The sequence below is a fragment of the Arvicola amphibius genome, chromosome 1 (assembly GCF_903992535.2).
Source record: "Arvicola amphibius chromosome 1, mArvAmp1.2, whole genome shotgun sequence".
In the NCBI taxonomy this organism is placed as follows: Eukaryota; Metazoa; Chordata; class Mammalia; order Rodentia; family Cricetidae; genus Arvicola; species Arvicola amphibius.
Window position 1 is genome coordinate 194,858,948 of NC_052047.1, and position 21,046 is coordinate 194,879,993.

A 21,046-nucleotide genomic window follows, 5' to 3' on the forward strand; every position below is an offset into this window, starting at 1 on the left:
GTTGAAAATACCTGATGCATAAGTACTGGATTGGATGACTTTTCCCTCTCCTTCCATGAGCTAGAAAAGACCCCTTCCAGTTCAAGAGTTACCAGGCAAATAGTGTTGGCCACAGCGCTGAGTGCACCAGTCCTAATGAACAGACCCCCCTCACAAAGCTAAGTAAGCGGGAATAATGCTGGAAATGAGGGGCAGTCATTTATTTACTGTACTTGCCATTGTTCGCCCTCATAATGCGTTTCAACACAGTAGAATTGCTAGATAATGCTTCTGTGGCTTTTATGCCAGTGATTGTTATTTAAATGAGCAGTCGCCTGCACTGTAATGAAGAAATGCATGCACTTCCACTACTCACTTATCAACCAGGATTCCAGGAAAATGAGAATTTGTGTCTGTCTTCATTCACAGAGCAAACTGGAGGTCACTGTTTTCAATGTGAACCTTTTTTTTAGCTTTTCAACACTGAATAATTAGGAGTCGCTGCTTCTGAAATTACCTGTATTCACTAGAGAGAAGAAAGACTTTTATCTTTCACGATGAAATACATTTTCTCATTCAAACTTCACCATTCTTTTTCCTAATAGCATTTTACACCATTGAGTCAGTCCTAGGCAGTAAAATAAAAGAAAGTCGTTCCTTGAGCCACAATAGCCTTGTTTATTATTTACTTCCTTAAAATTCAGCTGTTCCTGAAAAAAAAATCCAAATGCAAAAATGGATTTAAAGCAATTGAACATATAAAGCAATTATCCTCATAAAATGCCCTTATGGAAACATACATGTTCTTTTCACTCTGATTCAAATTTAATTGATCCTTGAGCCTTCCGGTTTAATGATTGTGTGCCTCCACTGAGTTTTTAATAGCCTTTATTGAGATATGGTTTGCATACCATGTGTTCATCCATTGAAAATGTGTGGCTCGCTGGCGCTTGGCATGCCCACTCAGTCACGCGGCCTCACCACAGTTACCTCCCAGGAGAACTCTGGCGCCCACTAGTCGACACACCCATTTCCTGACAGCTGCTAATCTTCGTGCTGACCCTGCAGAGGTGACAGTTTTAGACATTTCACACAAATGGAGCCATATGTCCTGTGGTCTTTGTGTCTAACTTCTTTCACTTAGCATGATTTGTTCAAGGCCCATCCATGTTGAGGCATGTGATGTGGGAGGGTCTTCTGTTTTAATAAAGAAACTGCCTTGGCCAGCCCTTAGGTGGGTGGAGTAGACAGAACAGGAAGAAGGAAGTGAGGTAGATAGCTCAGTCAGATGCCACGCCTCTCCTAAGTTAGTCAGACCGCCATGCCTTTCCTCAGAGAGATGCCAGATGTGATGGAGCCAGCCACCAGGCCAGACATGCTGAATCTTTCCGGGTAAGACACCATTCATGGTGTTACACAGATTATTCGATATGGGTTAGTCAAGATGTGAGTAAGAGGCTGAAAATAATGGGCCAGGCAGTATTTAAAAGAATACAGTTTCCATGTAATTATTTCGGGTGTAAAGCTAGCCGTGCAGGAGCCTGGCGGCCAGGAGCCAGGTAGTGGGAAGCGGCCCGCAGCTCATCACTACAGGCATGTGCTAATACTGGTATCTTTTGGTTGACAAATAACCTTCTGCTATACATATGTATGCATATATACATACACATACAAATTTTCTTCATCTGCTTGTCTATCAAGTGATGGATGTTTGGGTTGTTTCTGCCTTTTGAGCAGTATGACTAATGTTGACGAGAAGCTTTCCTGTGGATATACCTTTCCTTCTCCCCTTCCTGTGTACCCAAGAGTAGAATCATAAGCAGTGCCGTAACTCCCTGTCCAGCCTTGTGGTGAGGAGAAGGACGGCTCACACCCTCCAGCTCTATGTCAGGGTCTGGTTTCCTTTCTTCTTCCATCACGTGTTACTGTCTACCTTTTTTGTTAGAGTTCTTCGGTGGTCACAGGGAGGCCTGTGGTTCCCAGTGTCATTCCCCTAATGGCCAATGATGGAGAACATCTTTTCTTGGGTTTACTGCTGTTCGTATTTCTTCTTTGGAGAAATATCTGTTTCTATGAGTTTTTACAAATTCTGTTCCCTGAATGCAGTTAGCAGAACTAAGTTAGAAACAAATGCACCCTTCACAGGGAAGGGCTTCCTGACCGGATGTGAGTCCCACAGAGAACTGACAGCAAGTTGGAACTCTGTCCCTATGCAGTCAAAGGCCCTCAAATTCCACTTGCTTTAGATGATATGTAGACTTTTCAAAGAAGTTTTCACTGATTTTTAAAAACTGTCCTGGCTGAAATATCCTGCAATCAAATGAACAAAATTTTCTGCTGGGGGCTTGACACGTTTTATTTTGTGTTAATAGTACCACATAAAATATCTTGCTTCTCTCCTTGTATGTGTGGGGAAACTGAGGTAAGCAAATTTTCCCAAGGCCACTTACACAGTGAATGACACAGTCTAGACCCGCGTCTAGTTCTGAGGCCATTGTTCTTTTTTTTTTTTTTTTTTTTTAGTCTGTTCACAAATTAGCAGGTAGTATCAGCATGTGCCGTCTGGCAAGTGTGCGTGCTTGGGATTCACTGACTCGGTGGAGCAAGTGGCAGATAGAGGGCGCTGTGGAGCTCTCATGGGCATCGTTATCATTCTTGGTTAACAACTGAATGTACCTAGCTCGGAAGACAAGGATAACATAGGAATCAACTAACCAAAAACTGTTCAAACATAAAAATATTGTACCTTAAAGTACTACAAACACAGAAGCTTGTTTTGCACAGTGCTTGGAGATTACAAAGCATCTGACTTGCACTTTTAATTCGGGGCTCACAAGTATGCCAGTTTTCTACTGTCTGTTTTTAATGCAGCTTCTAAACTCATGATGAAAGTCAAGCCTGGGGGTCTGTGGCAGAGCTGTGACTCAAATCTGGGTCGCTTGGCTCCTCTTAGAGTCCTGTGTTTACAGTGGTGTACCATATTCCACCTTAATGGAGTGCTGAAGAATGCTAGTCAAGAGGAAAGTAGACTTTCTGCTATGTCAGACAACAGCCGAGCTGTGAACAGTAGTCCAAAGGAGGCTACTTCTGAGCCAGGGTAAAGAACACTTGGTCTGCCCGACAGTGGACTGTGTTGTTCTGTGAAGGAATGAGATCCCTGTGGCTGAACAACCATCTGAGAAGACACTCAGGGATGGGTTCCTGTGTGTGTGTGTGTATGTGTGTGTGTGTGGTGTGTGGTTTGTGTGTGGTGTGTGTGGTTTATGTGTGTGTGTGTGTGTGTGTGTGTGTGTGTGTGTGTGTGTGTGTGTGTGTGTTAGGTGGCATGTAAGATCTCTTCTGACTATGAGGTTATATATCTTTGTTTCTAGTTAAGAGCCTGGCTAACTAGAGGTCTTCTTTATCCTTCCTGAGGAAAGGCTTAATCTTTATCCTTCACAGTTAACAGTGTGGGCTTCCTGCTTGTAAGTGTGGCCAAGGTTATCAGCCTTCATTACTAGTTCCCATGGAGGTGCAAACACTGTTTCCATCCATGTTAATATATGCTTGTTCAGATAAATTTGAATAGGAATGCTTCAAGGTGCCATGTCTCTTGAGACTGACAGCAAGAGGAAACATAGAGCAGTCCCAGGTTTCCTTTGATTTTTGTGGAGTCCTTCTGAAACACACAGTTTCACATGGTGGCTATTTCACACAGCTTTGGTTGCTGGTCAGAAACACCAGAGGAGCTTTCGAAGAATACCGGTGTTAATTTCAGTCAGGGTTCTAAGACCATTCACTTAGGAAAGGGGAGTCTCTTCAGCAAGTAATTCTGGGGAAACTGGGTATTCATATGCAAGAGAATGAAACTAGACCCTATTTTTCACCATACCCAAAAATCAATGGAGAATGCTTAATACAAAAGAAAACCGTGAGCCATTAGAAGAAAATAAGAGAGTGGCTTAATGTTGTGGAGTATGCGAGGATTTGATAGATGTGACCCCCAAATCACAGAAAACACAAGCAAAAGTAGATAAATGGGATTAAGTAAAAGAAAAAAGCTTTCCCACAGCAAAGTCGATAATCAAGAGTGCGAAGAGACAACCTGCTGAATGGGAGAAAGTATTTGTAGACTGGATATTGGGAAGTAAATACGGAATTCAAACAGTTCCATATAGAAAAATAAAGTGATTTAAAATGCACACGTGGCCAAAGAGATGGCTCAACAGTTAGAAGCACCCATTGCTTCTGCAGGGGACCCAGGTTTCTTTCTACCACAACATGGCGGCTCACAACCATGTGTGTCCCCAGTTCCAGTAAATCCAAACATCTCCTAGCCTCCATGGCCACCAGGCCCACACGTGGTACACATATATATGGTCAGCCAATACAACATACAATATTTATACAAACAGAAAGCTTTGTCTTGCAGAAGGTAAGAGAAGGGGTTGGTTACCAGACGCCAGGGCACACAAGACCAGGAGGCATGGGGAAAGCTGGTCTACAAGAACCATTTACAGGTAGATGGGGAAAATATCCTGTTCGATTACAGCATCACAAAAAGAAAAAAAAAAAACAGTGTGGGAGACAAATGGGATCTTCCCTTAACTGAAAACTACAGTCTTCCTTGTGTCTACAGCTTCACAATGAGCTGAATGCTTTGGATGGGGTGGGGGTGCAGGTGGAACCACAACCGAATCCTGAGCTTGGCAACTTGACATCACACCCAGCACGTCATTCTTCAGTAAGATTGGCTGTAGTTTGCCAGGGTGCCTGGACAAAAGACTTGTGCTGGTTTTCTGCTTACTAACCAGGAAGGCACACACTGTGTGTGCGTGTGGCAGATTGACTTTCTGGAGCCCTGGGACACTCTCCAGTTCACATGGCCCACCCTGCTGCATGATTTGACCCATGTTTCCCAAAACATGGTTGCTGTTGATTAGGAATCAGTGGCTAATTATGCAAAAAGTAAATACAGTCTGAATGTGTGGGATAACCTCAGAGAAAATTAAAGAGCACAATTAGCTAGAGTTTCAGTTTAGTTCTCAGTTAATGAAGGAGTGAGAGGAAGCTCCTGTGACCACCGAGAGCGCAGCAGTAACTAGCGTCCCTGCTTCTCAGGAGTCTGGGGCAGTGTGGCCATTACACGGGTATGGCAGCCCAAGCTTGTATCAGGACAGCCTCTGAGTGCAGCTGCAGAAGCCTGTGGGCCGTTCCTAGCAAGACCGTGAAGGATGGTCAATCTGACTAATACTTTAGGAGCTTCCATGAGAATCTCTCTTTCCCCTGCTCATCCAAGCATTTTGTGGTTCACTGTTGCGGACGCTGCATATCTTAGTGCCACACACAGTACCCACGGTAATAGCTGTTTGCTAGCTGTGGTCACTTAATTGAAAAAATCTGGCATGTGGATATTAAAGGTCCCAGTAAGTCAAATTTTTTGTGTCAAGTATGGTGATTCTGCTTTTGACCCAACTCCTTCAAAGACCAAGTTGCTTACAGTTTCATTCAGGATTGCATCATAGTGCAAGAAGACAGGGCTGAAGAAAAGATGTGTGGCTTTGAAATCCACTGGCCCTCGCCCGTCTGAAGATCCCGTCCACAGCAAACTGCCAACTGTAAATCATAGATCTGGGGACAGGACGGTTGTGCTGGCCTGAGGACGAGGTTAAAGAGAACAGTAGCCCATAGTTAGATCTTAAGGCTTGCCTGTCCCAGTTAGATTCTGGAAGCCTCCATCCCTTCTTGAGGATTGCTTCCTCCTGTTGGTCCCCAGGTTCCTAGCTGTCCTGTGCTAGAGAAGGTGGCAGGATTGAGTCCCGCTGTGTGATCTGTGCTTGCATTCCCTCCAGTGCAAGCCTGGTCGCATGTGCCCCTGAACTCTTCGGCCCAGTAGATCAGGGCTGCAGTTTCTGTTCTCGCCCAGTGTGTCTGCCTTGCCTTAGACTCTGTCTCACTTCCTTTAAATCTTTACTTCAGAAATTCGTGTGTGAAGAGGCAAATGCCCGTCTTTCCAATACCCATCTCCATTAGCTGCTAGTATTACCAACATGGATTGAGCTTCACTTCGGTTTTTATGGCAGGCTAAGACCGGCTTTCGCCTCACAGCCCTGCTTGTCATCTCTGAGTGCCGGGGTTACATGTGTGCACCACCTGGCTGCTCTTGCCGCACCTGTCCCTCCTCCCACCCTCTTCATTCTCTCCTTCCCTCCTTGCATTTCATTCTTGTTTTTGTTTGTTTCTCAGGCATTGCCTGTAGGTGTTTCAGTGCACACGCAGCCAAACTGCTCAGGAGCTCAAGTGTGCCCTGTTCACACCTAGCAGCTTCAATATTAGATTCAAATTCTGCTTCAAAACTGTCCGCAGTCGGGCAGTTTAAATCAAGATCCAGACAGAGCATCCCCTTCACATTTGGTTGGCACACCCAAGTCCGTGTTACTGTGTGCAGGTTGTCTTCCTCTTCCCTTGCGTTTACTTGGTGAATGAATCAGACGGGTGCTTTATAAAATGTCTACAATGTAGGTTTGGCCTACAGCTTCTCCATGGTGCTTGTTAACACATTTCTCTTTCCTCTGTATTGTGTGTAAACAAGTAGTGCACACTAAAGGCGTAATAAAATACAGGTTTCATCATTCTAGGAGGCACCTGATCTCTGGCTGCACCACTTGTACTGATTTCAAGATTAATCACTGGGTTCGATTATGCCCCCTGAACTGGTCTCTGGTGCTATCCTTTATCAGGCCACCATTGTTGGTGATGTCTGGACAGTTAAAGCTGTATAGTATAGTCCAGTAGTACACTTCACTATAGTAGTACAGTATAGTGCCAGATGGGCAGGCTTGGGTTCTGCTTCTTCCTCATTTTTTGGCTATTATTCTCCTTTATTGAAGACCATGTGATCAGCTTCTTGAGTACCCTGCGCAGTGCCTTTCTGCTCATCTAACGATTTTTAGGACACGGAATCACTGAATTAAACCAGCAATCTCTAAAATAGCCAGTGAGGCTACTTGGTTTTGCCTATCTTTATAAATCCTTATGTTTTCTCCATTTCTTAGGTGGTGGGGTCCATTACTCCTTTTGATCCTCAATGCCTGCTTTGATCAGTGGGGCCCTTTCTGGTCACCACTTGTCACCTTTAAAACAGCAGTTGTCAACCGTTACGTCTTTACCCCTTTGGGGATCACATACCAGATATCCTGAATATTTTACATTATGATACATACAGTAGAAAAATTACAGTTATGAGGTAGCAATGAAAATAATTATGGTTGGGAAGTCACCATAACACAAAGAAACATATTAAAAGGTCACAGCATTAGGAAGGCTGAGAACCGCTAGGCTAAAGATTCTACTCGCCCGCATGCAGGTAGGACTAAGACTCCAGGTGCTTAGCAGCTGGAAATTATAAACGGAAGCAGGATTCGGACGCTCATCTCAGAGGTCTGAAGAGCAATATCAGTGAATCCAGGGGGCTCTTCCACCCAACCCCTGCTGTGTGGCATCTGTAGACCTTAGCTGAGCAGAACAAGATTGCTGTCTATAAGGGGAAGGATTGGAGAGGGGACCTGATCATTCGTAGGAAATTGAAATGCCTCACAAAGAAATTCCAACAAGAGATTAATTGTATGCTGTTCTTTACCACTAAAGATTCCCAAAGAGCGTGCACTCAGTGCCTTCAGCTGAACCTCACTGGGTTCCTGTGGGTATCGATCTATGTTCGCATTGTATGAAATAATAGCACATAGCAACCAATGTGACCCATTTCCAGGGCAGGAAAGCTACAGCAACTGCAGACCTAATAACAGTGACCGCTGGAAGAAAACAATGTATTCAGTGTTCACAGTAAGACTATGAATAGAGGGAAACTGATTGGCTGTGTCTTGGCTGTGTGTTCTTTACCCTCACTCGGGTTGTGGCATCCCCTTCTTTCTTCTCTGAAGACTTGAGATTAGCAAAACCTGTCCTATGAAGGAATCCAAAATCTGTCATTAAAAGCCAGGCTTGTGAAAAGTCCCCTTAGCTCACATGACTCGTGACTGGCTGAGGGCCAGCTAATGTAAGGAACTGGATCTGAGCCTTGCCTTCCCCAGCTCCTTCCTACAACCCCAGTAAGGTTCTTTCTGTACTCCCAGCATGCCCTGCTTCTGGAGGCAGGTGAGGCTGAGTGTATGCAGAACACCCTGGACACAGAAGACTGCAGGGGAAACGGTAAAGTCACCAGCTGCCTCACATTCCACAGAAGGGAGTTTTACCTCAGGACTTCTCACATACTTCAACATTTGTCTCATTTTTCATATTATGTGTAGGGAGAGACCGAAGGTGTGCATGTGAGTGCAGGTGCCCGCAGAGGCCCGGGTGTCAGAGCCCTCCTGGAGCGGACTCATGGGCAGTTACAGGCCTCCCGAGGTGGGTGCCAGGAAGAGAACCCAGATCCACTCTTAAGCACCTTCAGCCGTCTGTCAAGCCATCTGTCCAGCCCCCAGCTTCTCACAGCCTGGAAGGCTGTTCCTTCATGGAAAGCCAAGCTTCCCTGTGTGTGTTTCTTCTTATTTTCCTTTTATTAAATAGAAGCAGGAACATGAGCTAAAAGAGAAGGAACACTTGAGGCTGTCACCCAACCAGTGAAGCTGTCAGTAGGTTCTGTGGGTGTGTCAGACTGCGGTTTGTAGTCAACAGCTAGTAACTGAGCACGAAATTTCTAGAACTGTCTTTGCTTCCTAGCGCCCTGTGTGAGCCACCCAGGCAGCTTTTCTAGCTCATGGGAAGAAGGAAGAGAGGTGCCCCGATTGCCACTCGAGCCATAGGTCAGAGCGTGGACGGGCACTGGTCTGTGGTGACCTTTGTCTTTGCAAACAAAGCCTGACAACCAGGCAGCACAAAGGACTCAGCTCAGTGATAATTTCCAGCACAATCTTTCTGGAGCAGGAGAAAAGAGAGTCACATTGAGGGGTGAGTTGGGACTCGGGTACCCCAGTGCTTCCCAGCAGTGTCTAACAGTGACTTCACCTTGAATCAGTATCCTGACTCCGAATGAGAGCTCCATAGGGGCAGCCTCTTGATCATGGCAGCTGGCACTTGATGTTGTTGATGTTTTTAAAGTCTTCACAGTGGCCCTAAGTGAGAGATGTCTTTACTGTCCCCCTCAGGAAGCAAGGAAACAGAGGCTCCACTTATGTCCCCTTAGGTGGCCATGTTGCTCCCATGCAGGTCTGAATTCTCAGCCTTAACAATCGTGGGGCCCCTTGTGGGATTTCTTGGTTTGGAGTTTTTGTTCCTTCTTAATGGTTCAAAAAGAGTTCACACAACCTTGATGAGAAAGGTCCGAGCCACCTTTTACCCCGAACTCAGAGAAGTCATGTGCAGGACAGAAATGCCACCATACACTCACCAAAAGGTAATAATTAACAAGAAGGTGTCACTTAGAAAGGTCATGACACAGGGCCTGCATGTCTCATGGATTAGCGTTTCTGACACACTGTAAATATTGCATTAGTATCAGCAGAGATGAAGAAGTGCAAACAGACCTCAATAGTTGAAACCTCAGGGGAGAAAAATAAGAAAAGAAACCAGTTCTCATAGCCTTAAACACTTCTACTTTTTCCCGTGTCAGTAATTGCAGTAATTAGCCCACCAGTAATTGTCAGTAGTCCCCAAAAGACAGAAATTGCCATATGTCCCCATTCGCCGTTGAAAAATCTGAAACTCTGAGGGTAAGAAGTTCCATCTCCATGTGGAAGTTGAGGAGGGCTTCCCTTCCCAGCATCACACCACATTCAAAGTACGCAGAAAAATGGACTGAGGGCTACCTCGGCACCTTCTCCGGACACAGCAGCTTAGAAGGAGCCCCTCCTGTGCTGTGACCCATTGGCACTGACACAAGAGCAGCAGAGAGAGCACAGGGGTCAGCTTAGCGGAGTGCTGGGGGGGGGGCTTGTTGCCAAGCCTGACCATCTGAGTTGTGCCCCCAGGACTCATAGGTGGAAGAAGTCAAACTCAGGTTGTTCTCTGACCTACACACACACTGTGGCACTGGAGCATTCATACAGAAACAGATGAGTCCGTGTGTCTGCCTCTGCAGATAAGAACGTCACACCACCACCCGCCCCACAGAGTTCCGAGGCCAAGGACTGAGCATCCCAACCTCAGATCCTTCCTCTCACCCAGCAGCATCACCTTTGTAAGCGCTCTGATGTCTCTGTAGCTGGGTCTCCGGAGGGCCCACTCCTCAACCGGAGGATCGGATGACAAGGGGCTCATGGAGGAAAATGGGAGCGCTCTGGGTGGTTTCAAAGGTAGAGTGGGCTCTTTAGGAAAGAGAGATCCACGCATAGATGTCCCGGTTCTCGGAGGTTCTCATAACTGCTATGAGAGTTGTCATATGGCCTCCTGTCTGTTGATAGGCGCCCTGTGCCTAAGCCTGTTCTGAAAGGAGCTGTGCCCTACTCCGCCTCTCCATACAGAGTGACGGATGCTGAGGGACCAGCATCCCTGAGCGACACCTGCTGCCAGGTGACTGACACACAGAGCCCCTCGACAGGGGCTCCTCATCTGTTTTTCTTTCCTTTTCCATCTCATTTTTATCTCCTCTTCTCTCCCTCTTTCCATTCCTCTCCTCTGCATTTTACTTGATCACCTGTCAGTGAACCCAGTGAGGAAACCACAGCCTCCCCTGCATCTCCACCCCAACCTGTAGAAGCAAACTTAAGTCATTAAAGACAAGACAGGCTCTTAGAAAAGTGGGCTTGCAGTGAGGTGTGCTTTACAGTGAAAATTCTGCTGGGAAGAAGAATCTTTAATTTTTCACCCTTGGGATAGTCTGAATAATTTAGGACTAATACTAAGAAATTGCATATAATTAGTCTGGGTAATATATACTTTCCATTCAGTTGTATCTTTTAAAGTGAATAAGAAGCTTAGTTTTTCAGTGGTAAATCTCTGCCTTCCTTATTGTACTTGAGGTCTCTCGAAGTCTGTCATGACTGTGTCCATGTTGAAATTCATTTAGAACCCACACAATACTGAAGGGAATGAAAGTTGTATCTATAGCCAAGAATGGTGACCTGGGGCCCGTGACGATAGGAGGTAGCTGCAGCGAGCTGTGTGTCTTGGGATTGGAGGCCTGAGGGAGATTTCCATCTCACCTTGAGCCATCCTGAAGCTCTGAGTGGCTTTTTGTTGGTGTGAGCCTCACTATGTAAGCCCATCTGGTCTAGAACCTGATTTATAGCCCAGGCTAGCCTCAGACGTGAGGTCCTTCTGCCTCGGCCTGCCTGCTGCTTAGACTGCAGGGGTGTGTCATCAGTGGGGACATTGTGTGACACAGCATAGAGGGAAAACACAGAAGGAAGGGTTATTCAATTAACATATTGATATCACCCATGTCACATAGAATAAAATAAGTTTCTGACATTTGTTTTTAATTAATAACTTCCCCCTTGCTTTTGGCCCAGGACTCCTATGTGTTTACTCCACGTGGCTTTTTTTTTCCCCAATTAGAGGATAGATTTCACCCTTTATCTTTGCAGGTAAGCGATCCAAGACATTTTTATGTAAATGGACTAATTAATTGGTAGCCTCCATTTGAAGCTTAAAATAAAAGTAATCCTTTTTGAGGGGCATTAACTACCTTTAAAGCCACAAACAATTCTTCCTTAAGTACCTTGTTGCACAATTAGGAATGTGTTGACAGCAGCAGTCATAATGAAAGGCATTACCCATCGCAAATCACCTTTTTCCCAGAGAGGTTAAAGAAACCCCTTCACTAAGAGACTGTGCAACAACCTCACTTGTTTGCAAAAAGAAAAATTTCACCTTTCAGTAGATGTAAGGGTAGATATTGACAGAACTTCCGACAGAGTGATGTACCACGTGAGTGACACATGAAGCCACGGAGCTGTGCAGGACTCTGGGACAGGCAGGACGCACAGACAGGCCTCTGCAGCTGGGCTCCTTTGGGGGAGCTTAAGCCCCTGTGCTTTCTAGCCCCTGTGATTTATGCAAATGAGAACGCTTTGGCGGTCTCCACTTCCTGGCCAGGCCAGCATAATCCACTTCCTTGGGGTTCATGTGACCATGCAAATTTGAGCACTCCTGAATAGTCCCACAGGGGCTGTGCCTCTCATTATTCCTGCCCCATTCTCTGTGCAGTGCAAGCATTCAGACTATGAATGGACAAGGCTCTAATCACTCACCACATCTGTCAGATCAGATTCAGCTTGAGAATGAAGAGAACCCCAGACAAGCCCAGCCCTTTCTTTGCTGTGTTCTTCATGGCCGGGGTCATCCAGCTCTGTCTTCTAGGGAATATTTTCCACTCCTTGTTTCATGACCCTTCTAGAAAACAGGGACTCCGGCGTTTGGAGATCCATTACTGGGCCTTTCACGTTGTGTGTGGCCTTTACACATGTTAATTAATCTTCCCAATGATGCACTGAGCACCAGGGAGCCCTTTATTCTCCCTGGGCTGCTGCTGACCAATATGAATGCCAGAAAGTTTTGCTTGCTGTTTCCTGACCCTGCACCCGCTCTGTGTGCTCCTGTGCTTTTCCCACCCCAGTGTCTCTACACATGACAGATGGTCTACTCGCATTACCAGGTCAGCCAGAGTGTGACACAGCAAAGGTGAAGGTCTCTCCACATGACAGATGGTCTACTCACAGTACCAGGTCAGCCAGAGTGTGACACAGCAAAGGTGAAGGTCACCAAGTAGAGGGTGCGCCACGAGAGACAAGGCTATTGCCAGTTTACCTTTCCCAACGCTGTCTCCCAACGAAAGTGTGGGTCGTAACAGGGAGAAAGCCATGCTCACTGTGGACCACAGACATTAAGCTCACTGAGTGGGCACCGCATCGGGCACTAGCCTGCCTTCTCTAAGCTCACTGAGTGGGCACCACATCGGGCACTAGCCTGCCTTCTCTAAGCTCACTGAGTGGGCACCGCATCGGGCACTAGCCTGCCTTCTCTAAGCTCACTGAGTGGGCACCACATCGGGCACTAGCCTACCTTCTCGCTGGTCTTTGTGTTGGTGTATACGTCCCCTCTGGATATAAGGGAAGCTTCTAAGTCTGTGCAACCTTGGACTGCAAAGTGCTACAGGTTGTCATGGTGGGTTTTTCTTTCAGTTTTATTTTGTTGTAATTTGATTTTGCTTTTATCTTTTTAAACTTCATAAATTAAGTAAAACTACATGCAATTGATCTTTTTATCTTTGTCTTACTGGTTTCTTGGGGTTTTTGTTTGTTTCGACTGTTTGTTTATTTGTTTGCTTTATGGGTTGCTTTTCTTTCTGAGAGAGAGAGAGAGAGAGAGAGAGAGAGAGAGAGAGAAATAAGAAGGTGGGGAGGACCTGGGAGGAGTTGAAGAAGGGAAAAGAATGATCAAAATGTTATATATGAAAAAAGTTAAATAAAAAAATTAATTAGCAATTTAAAATGAGCTATTTAGTGCATTTGCAGTGTTAGACAACCATTGCTTCTCTTTAGCCCCAGACATTCCTCTCTCTAGAAGGAGACCCTGCCCCACCGTGGCCTCCCTCCATCCCTACCAGCTGTTGTCTCTGTGGATTTCCCTATTCTGGATAATGCATAAGCTGAAGTCATAACAGTGTGTGACCTTTGCTTCTTTTGCTTAATGCAGTGGAGTTTTTGTTGTTGTTCTTGTTGTTGTTGTTGCTTTAGGGGCGGTGCGCACATGGTGTGTGTGTTTGCATGTGTTTATCCTGCAGTCAGCTCTTCCTCTTCTTCTGTTCTCCGGCTCAGGTAATGTCATCACCAGGCTCCTTCCTCTTCTGTTGTCTAATTTTTCCTTAAGGTCTGTGGAGTCCAGCTCTGAAATAGCTCCAGTCAGTTCAGATTTACATTCTGCCTGCTGCTGCCCTTTTTCAGACACCATGCCTTCTCTAGCTGGCCTTTCTCAAGCAAAGACCCGTCCACTAACTACGTCACTGCCCTGCCGGGCTCTCTCCAGTGGCTCATGCTCTCCTTGGCCTCACAGCCCTCCTCAGGCACTCTGGTCTAAGCACCGTCGACTGCTCACAGGTCTCTGACAGACACACGATGATCACTTGCTCCTGCATCCATTTATGCAGCCTGTCTCCTTTCCAGCAATGCTTTTCCTGCAAGAATCTGCTCTGCCTTTGCGGCTCCCTCCTGGCTGCCAGTCAGAATGAGTTCCCTACAACCCAGTGTCTAAGTCAGTGTTGCGCTAGAAGAGGGTCTTTATAGATTTCTGCCCACCACCTGTTAGATCTTCCTCACCTTCGTGTCTCTAGCACTAACTGCTGTGTAGGCCTTCAATAAATACTCAGTTGTAAGATTTCAATTTTTCTTCTCCAAAGGAAAAACTATGGCTCCTAAGGAGCCCGAGTCCTAGATGGGAGGAGCTACTCTAAGTTACAGGAACAAGGGCTAACTTTCCAAATCCTGATTTCTTTTGCCTTTTATTGAATTTAAGTTACAACAGTGATTCACCAGTTTCAACTATATGGACCACCCGATTATACTCATTACAAACCTCAAGAGTTTTATACTCAGTTGCCAGAACTCTTCTCTGTGACAAATTGCACGGGAGGCATTTTGAGATTGGATGATAAAGTCGATGGAATCCGGGCCGTGATCTGTGCACTTGCCCCAGCTGCACAGAGATACAGATGTGTGGCCTCCTGGAACTGTCCCTGCTTATTGTCTCCTAACCCTCCAAAGCCATGTCTTTAAAAACAATCCGCTGCATTCTTCTTAAATTAAATGCCAAGTAAACAATGCAAATAAAACTATTTTTCTCGCGGAGACAAAATTGAAAATCTGCAACTAATTACAGATTGGCAAGCCCAAGCCTGCAAATAGCTGAGCCTCTACTGATGCGTTGTTTACAGCGGGGTTCAGAGAGGTGCCTCCCACCAGCCGTCCACAAGTTATTAATCGGTGCCCTGCCAGCCCTGGACCTCACCTCCCCAAAACCGTCATAAACATTTCATTTTCAATATGGGTTTCATAAACAAAGCTGTTAAATTGAGAGGAGGTGTAATTGGTCAGAATACACAAAGCCTGTTCATGGAATCTGTGGATTGGCTTTCCCTTTAAATATCCCGTTCTTCCCCTCCTTGACTTAGTAAAATTAATATTCTGTTGGTCTGGCCACTGAGTTCCCTATGGCACTCCAAGGGCTACCAGACCTTCCTTAATTAAAATTCCGGCGAAAAGCGGCCCTTTGGTGGATCACAGAGACATGGGATCAGGAAGTAGCTTTGAGGTGCTACAAGTGGGAGACACGTAATTTACAAATGCTTTTATTTGTGACAGTCATGCTTAAAGTATACGTAATTGAAGCCTCAAAAGCTGTGGCGTGGCTTTTCCTGGCATGCTGTTCCCTCCTCATCTTCGTTTTCTGACTTTTTTCTTTTCCTTCAGTTTTCACCTCAGTGCCTCTCCGAAGGAAAACTTTCTCTACCTTTCTCAGTGTTTGTCTCCTTCTCTGGCTGAGTGGTGATTTGATCACTTTGGGTTCCTGTAACTGGGCTGTAAGTCGGACAAACAGACACCTTACCAAAGTCTTGGTCTCTGCTCTAAGCCTGCCCCCCGAGCAGTCCTGTGCCTGTATACTAGATTTCAGAGCCTGTTGGGTGGTTGATGCATTGGTGGTCGAGTGGATAGATGAAGGTTCAGCACAACGAACAAGGTGTGTTGGTTGGGACAAGTAGTAGAGCTAAGGCAAAAACCAAAACCTGGGAAAAAGGGTATGGGTCTGATAAGAAACCAAAATCTGATCTGCGTTGCAAAGCTGAAGAGATCTGTATCTACTTGGAGCATCCCAAGAGATGTGAGCAGCGCCTCGTAAGTTCTCCTTGGCGTCACGAAGAGTGCTCTTGTAGGAGGAGGAGAATGATACCCTCTTTTGTGCCCCCCAAAGCTTGACTCCGGGCTAGTGGCTGTAAATCACCTGTCACATACTAGGCCCACAGTAAGGCACCTCATCACTGACAGAACTGCCCCAGCTAGACAGCAGGCAGCAGGATGATACTGGTAGACATTTTCATAAATACCGAGTGCCTGCAAAGATGCTTATGTGGGCATCAAGTGGGCTGTGGTTCCAGATGACATCATGGTCTCTTTTTGTTCCCAAACCCTACGAGTCTGCAGTGATTGAGCGGGCGAGACCCTCTCTGGGTACTTGGAGATCCCCATGAGCCACGGTGTCTTTCAGAAGACAGTCAGGTTGACAGACGTCCTAGCGGGATATCCAGGCAGAATTTTTAAAGGCTTTTTCCTGTTGTCTGTTCCCTGGGAAGCCTTTGTTAGGGGTCTGTAGTATTTTAGGTACACTGTGGGGAAGGAGCCTGCTTTTCCAGGGGGTGGCAGGATGGCACAGAAGGTCGTGATGCAGCCCTCTGATCGCAAGGCAAAGCCTCTGTGTATGAAATGCAGTGGTTCCCCAAAAATAAAACAAGAGCATTCCATCCGTGAGAAGATGGCTGTCAGGTTCACTGAGGCCCACAGTGATCTCGGCAAGTCATAGCTGGCTGAGGCCACCTTTCTTTTCAGGACATACTTCTGGAGATCAAAAATATATTTCTAAGTGAATGGCCTGCTGCTGCTGCTGTTCCTGCTCCTGCTGCTCCTGCTCCTGCTGCAGCTGCATGGCTTTCTTATAATGCCTTCTACTTCTCCTGTTGTGGTGGGTTTTTCTGCCTGAGCCATAGACTTGGTACCTTCCAGTGGTTATGCGGGAGAGACTGGAGCTCACGTGGGGATCTGGCCCCTGTAGGCAGCTCCTAGCCTGGCAGTACATGGCTAGCAAATCCACACAGGTCCACAAGTCATGTTTTGTCTAGTTATTACCCTTGTCAACACTAGAGACCGATTCAGCAGAGGGGAAATGGGAGTTTGGATTCCTCTCCTGGGTTCCTGTCAACCAGGATCATAGTTTTCCTGGGGAGACTGTGTCGAGGGTGCTGCTCTGCTTTTGGTCTGAACACCGAGTCTTGCCCTGGGGTAGAGCCCACTGCTTTTGTGATGATCTGGGGAAAATAGCAATTCTTCCTCTGTACTCTTCACTCTCATCTCTGTCCTACTCATCAACTTATGCTCTAGATCATTCCGTGCAGACTTGGCTGTCCTCTAATAAGACTGTGAGCCCTGAGGACAGGGATTGCCCTTCCTCTTTCCTTTTTATCCCCAAGTCTTAGCACAGCGCTTGGCACAGAGTGGAGTGCCTGAGGAATTGCAAAACTATCAGGGCAGGTGGTACCTAGCCCTAATCCTCAGGAGACAGAGGCAGAAGAGTCAGGAGCTGTCCTTTCTACACAATGGAGGGAAGCTAACTGAGCCTGCATGAAACCCTTCCTCACAACCCTCAAAGAAAGGGAAAGCAAAGGGGGGAAATGGGACTGCTTGCTTCCACGGTTACTGTGACGTCTTGTAAGGTGTGGTGAGAAAGTAAGACCTGGAGATGTGGGTGAACCTGGTCCTGTCCCCCTGACGAGAAAGCCTTGGCTTCCTCCTCTCACAGCCACCTGAATCTTAATGGTTGTTTTCTTACAAGGCTGTTGCATTTGCAGTAAGACAGAGCTCTGTTTACCTTGGACTGGGAGCTGTCCTGCCTTCGCTTTCCAGCAAGGCCAGAGTCAGTTTTGTGCTGTGGCAGCAGCCAGCAAGAACAACCTGGGGAATCCCTCCCAGAGACGTGCTACATTATCTGGGCCCAGAATTTTCCAGAATTCAGCAGTGGACTGGAGTGGGTTCCAGGCGCCCTGTGATGCACGTGGCCCTCAGGGTCAGCAGCTGCCGAGCCACCAGTTGGACAAGCCGGGTGAAATGCCATGCAGCTGGGCCCTGGTTATATTTCCTGACACCTCCTGTCCCGTGGTGACTGCTCATCAGCACACTGCCCATCACCTTGTCATGCTTGTCTTGGGACTCAGCAGTCGCACGTATCGAGATCCTGTCCCAGCCCCTTTTCTCAGGACAAGCTCAACTTCACTTCCTCTGGCCTTATCAAACTCTTTGTTTCCAAAATTGTTAAACAGCCACGGGGCAGAGGAGATTTTAGCTCTGCCTGTCTATCCCTCCACCCTTCAAGTTAAAAGCAGTAAGAGAAAAGAGGGAGGGCGGGCTATGGGCTCCTTCTCAGCACGGCAGGCACGGGACTTTGGAATTTTGTCTTCTGTGGTTCAGACTTTTGGCTGTGCCATCTCTGCTTCAAGCTCAGTTTAAAGAAACATATGGCCCCAGATTCTTCAATGCCTCAGAGAAGGTTCTCTTTATGCTACAGGACTTAGCAGATGAAATAGTTTTCCGAGCCTCTTTTCATTGACCGTCAAAATAACAAGCAGCGTCTTGTATCTCAATAGAGACAGGCTTTTCACTCAGTTATTCAGGGAAGAATGTGCCATTGTCTCTACTGTAGATTTTTATTTTATTTCTAAATTGTGTGTGCTGCATACTACGGAGTACGGAGAAGCCACACACCCCGGCTTGTTAGTTGACACACAGAACAAGTGATTACAAATTGTTTGACTAACAGTGGACTATTGAACTGCCATCCAGATGTGTGTGGACTTAACTGTGGGAATGTCCACAGAGGAGGATTATCTTTCTTGTTGCTGGGGCCAGTGCCCCAGAGAGTGGAGACATGTGCGTAGACGCTATGCAGCACAGTCCAGCACAGTCGTTCCGAATGACTTTTCAGAAGGAAAATTAATCCTTGTTTAAAAAAATAATCATTCCAATTAAGAATGAGTTTGTTCTCCTAAAAGTCATTCATATAAAGAAAATGCTAAAAAGCAGCAAATGTATGAAATTGAATGTTTTGGGTTCCATGTTTTAAATATCTAGAAGTCAAGAGGACTCTGGATTTGAGATAAGAATCCAGTAGTCAGTGGCTTCTCTGCTGGGCCGTGTGTCTCCTTCACTACCATCCTTCCTGCTGCACGTGACCACCACGTGATCACAGTCCTGGGCATAGGAAAGCAGTACCCCTCCTGTGCACACTGCCTGAAAAAATATTTGAATCACATTATGATGCCTTGTATATTGAGGTGGCAAAAATGGGAAAGCCAGGCATCAAGTGCTGTTAAGGACCTAGAGAATTAGAGGCTCTTAGTAACTAGGAAGAATAAAGAAGGAGGGCTGCGGAGATGGCTTAGTGGGGAAGGTGCTTCCTGAACAATTGTAAGGACCTGAGTTCAAATTCTGGGTGCATGTGTAAAGTCAGATGTTATAGCTCACATCTGTGATCTCACAACCCCTGTGACACATGGAATGAGAATTTTCCAGAGCTTTTGAGCCAGGTAGCCTGGGTGTGCACAGTGAACAACAGTGCAGATCCTGACTCAAACAAGATGGAAGGTGAAGACTGAGTCCTGAAGTTGTCCTCTGACCCCTGTACACACACAGTACTCACACATAAAGATAGAAAAGAATGCAAGATTGGGATAACTGTTTTGGGAAATGAGCATTTGCTTAAAATATAAAACACGGACCCAGCATTCTTATGCCTAGTTATCTGAACCTAAGACAAAGGAAAACTTTTGTCCCCACAAAAACTTGTGCTTGAATAATCATAGCATCTGTACGCATGGTACATAAAACGTCCACCAACTGTTGAAAGGACAGATGTGGCAAAGTACACAGCTGTAACAGTGTGGACAGCTGATCCAGAATGAGTGAACCCTGGAAATGTGGCCAGTGAAATCAGACAGACACCAAAGTCCACACATTGCGTGTGCATTTGCAGACATACCCAGAACAGGCAGAGCGCAGCGACAAAGCAGCTCAGTGGCTTCGGGAGAGGAGGTGGATGTGGGCCTCCTTCGGCTGTGGTGTAGCTGGGAACCAAACCCAAGCCTCACACATGGTAAACATGTACCATGCCTCTGAGGAGCTCCCAGCTCTGGGGTTCATCCTGGAGTGAAGGCAATGTTCTGAAATAGGCCCTGATGCCAGTCGTGTAGTAAACACACCTAAGCCTTTTGAGTTTTCAACCTCGAGGCTGCATAGATGACATGGTACGTGAATTGTACCCCAATAACGCTGCTGAAAAACGAAAGCAAAACGAAGACATTTTCAGGCAAAAAAATTAATGTATGGGAAAGAGACTTAAAAAAACTGTACCTAAAATGGGAATCTCTTCAAAAATCATGTAACTGAACTTTTTGGCAGCTTGAGAAGAAATGGTTTTGAATTTAGTAGCTTATCTCTGCTTCTTCTTCTTTCTCTGGAAAGATCTGTCATCTAATGGCAGCAACACTTGTCTGTCTTGTTGGAATCTACAGTAGTGAGCTGCACCCAGCCATTGCATAGCTACATTTCCCATTGTGTGGTAACATGCCCATTAGCAGCATGTATCGGAATATGTCATTTTGAACCTATTTTCAATTCTGTATCAGGCAAGTTTTAAAAAACTAAATAGTGAAGCATCAGGCCAGTCACAGGAAACAAAGACAGATAGGAAACCCTTTCCAGATGCTGTCTGCACTCCACTTTGCAGAGTTTAATCTAAAGAAAAGCATGGTATTTCCTGCAGAGTGATTAATTGGCTGGTGTGGTGACATACAGGAACTCTGAGCTTGACCTCGCAGGTAAAGGCTAACTGATATGTTAAGTTGATTACACAATTTCCTCTAAATATGTTGACAACTGGTTTGCACAGTTGCCTTGACCTTTGCCCTTATAAATGTGCATTTATGAATGGCTTGCTTTTTGAGCCAAAGCCATCCTTATTTTAGATGTGGCATGTGTTGAGTAAACAGCCTGATATGCAACCCCAGCAGCCAGGTCAGGCTATCGCAGTCACTAGAAGGCTCTGAGGTGGCTGGATTCACATGGAACATCAAGCCCCACAGTGTTTTCCCTGCTCCAGTAGAGTGAATTGGAAACATATTCCATAAACTGCTTGAGATGGTCCAGGAGTAGAGGCAACTAAATGGTTTGCAGTAAATGACAACTAGGTTTAACCTGGTGTTTCTTGCAGCACTCTCTCTCTCTCTCTCTCTCTCTCTATATATATATATATATATATATATATATATATATATATATATATATATATATATATAAAACACACACACACATACATTCACACACACACATGCTTT

General features: G+C 45.9%; 1 protein-coding gene and 1 long non-coding RNA gene across 4 annotated transcripts in view; one reads left to right on the forward strand and one right to left on the reverse strand.

Annotated features, from left to right (window-relative positions):
* Vti1a (vesicle transport through interaction with t-SNAREs 1A) overlaps positions 1 to 21,046 on the forward strand; it is a 321,664-nt gene that overhangs the window by 241,283 nt on the left and 59,335 nt on the right. The gene's annotated exons all lie outside the window — the stretch shown is intronic.
* Positions 400 to 12,426, reverse strand: LOC119799976. Its single transcript, XR_005282963.1, has 3 exons — positions 12,150 to 12,426; positions 891 to 1,041; positions 400 to 505 (listed from the first exon to the last, which is right to left on the reverse strand). It is a non-coding gene; the product is annotated as an uncharacterized LOC119799976 (long non-coding RNA).